Source organism: Morone saxatilis, unplaced genomic scaffold, assembly GCF_004916995.1.
Source record: "Morone saxatilis isolate NCDOM2014 unplaced genomic scaffold, NCSU_SB_2.0 Contig23, whole genome shotgun sequence".
In the NCBI taxonomy this organism is placed as follows: domain Eukaryota; kingdom Metazoa; phylum Chordata; class Actinopteri; family Moronidae; genus Morone; species Morone saxatilis.
The window spans coordinates 1,638,828-1,643,132 of record NW_023339796.1 but is presented as its reverse complement, the minus strand read 5'-3'; positions in this window follow the sequence as shown (position 1 = coordinate 1,643,132).

Sequence of the window (4,305 nt, the reverse complement as noted above, 5' to 3'; positions counted from 1 at the left end):
AGCAGCCCGGAAGAGTTCGCTGCTTCTTCCTGCGCCTTGAATTAAAAAGGACGCCGTCGTATAGACTGATGGACTGAATGTGGACGCAGCCCGCAGTGCCTCCGCAGGGTTCCCATGAGTGGGTTCCTGATAACTGATAACTGAACTGAACTAGTTTCTGAACTGAAATGTTTCCTCATGTGTTTCTTTAAGAGAACATTTTGTGTTTAAAGATTTTTCTGTAATAACTTTATACTCAGTAAGATCATTGAGATCCTGAGACCTGCTCTGTTCTCTGTAAAATGACTGTTATAAAGTCTCGTTATACTTTGAAAACACATTAAAGAGTGTTGAGCTACTACATGGAGCTCTCAGGAACATTTTGATACCAACAGTAACTCCAGTTAGTGAACCTCCACACTTGTGTGGGATGTGTTGAAAGCTCAGAAAGAGCTAGTAAGTGGGTTTTTATCATTTACATCAAACTAATGAACTCCTATGTTCACTTTAATATTTATCAATTAGCCAAATGACAGTTTACAGCAGCCATTTGGATAAACTAATTTTTCAAGCAGAAATGAGGATCATTTGACTGTTGGTAAGCGTTTGCAATCTGTAATGTAAAAAGTATTCTGCCGATCATTGGCTCTAATTTAAACATTTCCCAGGTATTACATTGTACCTGGAAATACCTGATTGTACTTATTAGTTTAGTGCAGAATAAAGTCAGTCCGTAAAAATATTGATAGGCAAATATTTTGATGATCGTTGGATTTGAAAACTTGTGACTGCTCAATGTAGACTTGTGGTTGTCATCACCAGAGTGACATTCCCCTTAAACCCTCTTTCATCAGAGGGAAAACTGAACAAAAAATCCACAATAAAAACATAAAATGTATCGTGATTCACTGGAGAGTTTGGAATCACTGGGTTAAGTCATTGATCAGCAGAAACTGGTTTTGTTTTAAAGCTTTTTAAGTTAAATATCCTGTTTTTGTTCTGCAGGTTGGACAAAAAAATGATAATCTTTAACAGAATCAGATATATTAGCTTTTCACTAACAAAGAAATGCATCTTGTGCATTTGTTTAGAAAGTGTCAAATTATTACCTTAATACTTAATTATTAGAAATTATTAGGTTCATCTTTAAAATCTCCCACAAATGCAAATTTATATTGTAATAAACTTACAATGAGTATTTTTCCATTTCCTCACATGACAGACTGACAGCTTAATCAGTAATTAAAATGAATATTAGCTGAAGCCCTGCACTGCCCAGAAACATCATCACCTGGGTTTTAATGTGGGTTTAAGTCCACTTCAGACTCGTGATTTAGGATTAAACTGACCTCTGCACAATAAAACACAGTTTGGAGACGGGAGACAAGACTTGAGCTCCGGGCGTCATGCAGCATCCAGACAGGAACCTTCATCATTTGTCATTTTTAATATAAATCTTTTTCACCCTCACACAAATTGCACTTTTTTTTTTCTCCAAATGGACACACAGTCAGCAGTGGACAACTTACTGGTTGACATCTTCCTTAAACACCGTGAACTGGCTAAAAGAAGGAGAAACAAAAAGAATAAAATAAGAGACATCTAACTTGATCTTACCACCACTTTACTATGGCATGCATAGGTTTCAGACCTTACTCAGAAAGAGACAACAGACACTTTGTCTAAGAAGTTTTCTAAACGATGCCGTGACTGCTTGCGATCCGAAAACAAAAACCAAAAAGAAGAAGAAACAAACCGAAGGTACAGAAAAGCTCGGTTCCACCGTGAGGGGAGAAGTCACCTCCGGACCTCTGGGGGAAAACTAGAGGAAAAGATGGATGTGGTGTCTTTGCGAAAGCCTCGGCGTTCCTGTTTCTCTGCAGGTGGCGAGCACGAACACACAGGCTTCAAACACACAGCTGCGATGTCGTCTTCCTAAAGTATTTGGTTCTTTATTAAATGTGATGCCACAGTGCAGTCGACAATACTGAATGTTTTTTATGGTTTTTCTGGTTTTATTGTCCCCGACGATTCTTTAAGCACTAAAAAAAAAAAACCTAATGGGTAGAGGAAGCTCGCCTCTGAGGGATGATGGGTAGTTGGAGACACGCGGACTTGAGGGCTTTTCATACCTGAATGCTAATTCAACAGCAGCTTTAGAAATTATAACTAGACAGCAAAATGCTACCAGGGAGCAACGCGGAGGCGACTGAAGGTAGTTCTGGGTCGACAGTGATTATCGGCCTAACTGAAAACGAGCAAAGAAAATGACTTCACTTCCGCTACTAAACCTTAAAGCAAACTGAAATTAAAATTCTTTGTTGAAGAAATCAGCTTTCGGTCAGGATTTTAATTACACTGTAAAAACTGATTGTTGAAACTGACTTCATTTAAAGTAAAACTAACTCAATTTTGGAAGTTATAAAAAGATTCTTGATTAAGTAGCTTTAATAATTTTAAGTGACACTGACTTAATTTTGTCATTTTTATTTGTACTGTGAAAACAAAACATCGAGTAAAAAGTATTTAACCAAGAATGTTTAACATACAAAACTGAGTTTGTGTTGCTTAACATGTTTAATGTAATCAGTTTCAACTATTTTTTTTAAGTTTAAATAACTCATTACATTACAGTGTAACCAAAAGAAGAAAGTAATGCTGCAATCAAAGCGTCCTCTACTTCTCCAAGGGGGATTTGTACCGACTACGGATGTCGGTACTTGTAATTTGTACAATTGCTTCATAACAGATAACAGGGCAGTTTAACAGCTGGGGACTGATGTTTAACAGCTGGGGACTGATGTCAGGGTGTCTGTACCCACGTTGGAAACCACTGGACAAAGTAACAGCTGAGTGAAAGACAGGCCAATTTTTTGACAAAGCTAATAAAAATCAGAAAAAAGTCTTACGAATGTTTTGGACCACTGGCTTAGTCCCATGTAAGATTTGGACATTCCCTACATTACTCTGTACATTAGTTACTCTGTGAGATCTCGCAGTTAAATAAGTGCCGTGGCTACAAGACTACTTTGACAGTGTGCTCATTTAGCATTTTACCATTGCCACTTCTGGAACCATGAAGGAGGGACAGCTAATGCTAGCAAGAAGCTCCTCCTTTGCTTAATACGAGACGAACACAACACTGAGTGACTCGCAAACCCAAACCGTGAAACAAAAGTTACGTTCTAGTGGGAATCAGTGCCAACATGAGCAACTAGCTTCCACAATCTTTTAGTGTTTCGAAAAAATATTTTTATCCTTTTCCGAAAAACAAAACAAAACAAAGTGAACTGTAAAAAATTGAAGAATTTAAATTTCAGTTTGACTTTAAATCAAATGCAGAGCTTGTTTAGCACCTCAGTTTCGCTGTTGCTTGTTTTTCTGGTCTGAGTTCAATTCTGAAAAGCCCGTCGCTGTGCTGCAAAACAAAAACAAAAGTCCACCTGTAATCGGGGCCCGGGGTCGGCCGGCTGCTCGGTTGGACCTTCTTATTCTAAACCGAGGAGGAACAAAGGGACATTTTGGCTCCTGAGTTCTTTGTGGGTTAGGGTTAGCATAGACATCGATACGAAAATAAAGATTAACAATGTTTGCATCAAACCTGCTGTGCAGCTGGGGGGTTTGGGGGGGGGGGGGTAACAAGTAAAACTGGGTCAGATCCTCGCAGGGTTCCTACACATGGTTTCCAGTTCAAAGAATTCCAGACTTTGTCCAGAAGTGTTTGATATTCTTTCCCATTAACTGCCAAATGTAGCTCGACTGCAGTAAGTACCACCATGTGTGAAGTTAACGTTCTAAAACTCAGTTTCAGGACTTAAGAGCGGTTATGGTTTCCTAAAATCTTACAGACCCGGAAATGGTCGAACAGACGACCTGCGTAGGAACCCTGGAGTCAACAAAACAGGAAACATAAAAACTTGTACAGACTAGAAACAACCAGCACGCGTCAGGAGTCACTGGTGTCAGTACAAAGCATTAAAGATTGTTTTTTTTTTTTTTTTTTCAATGATTTCCTTTCATTTGATAACTAAATATCTCACTCTATTGATATAATTCCATTTTGTTAAATTCATATATAAACGTTAACATGTACACACGCTCGTCACTGGTAATCGGTGGAATCGGGACCTTTATTATAATAAGTTGGTGGAACTTGCTCTTGCTGGCGCTCAACAAATATACTGTGAATGCAAGTAACAATAATTAATATAATGATAATTAGAATAATAATAATAATAATAATCATCGTCATCTGCACCATGCCTTGTAAACCTGGAAAAACTAAAAACAAAACAAGAGCCAGGTAACCACCCCTCCCCAGTCCCC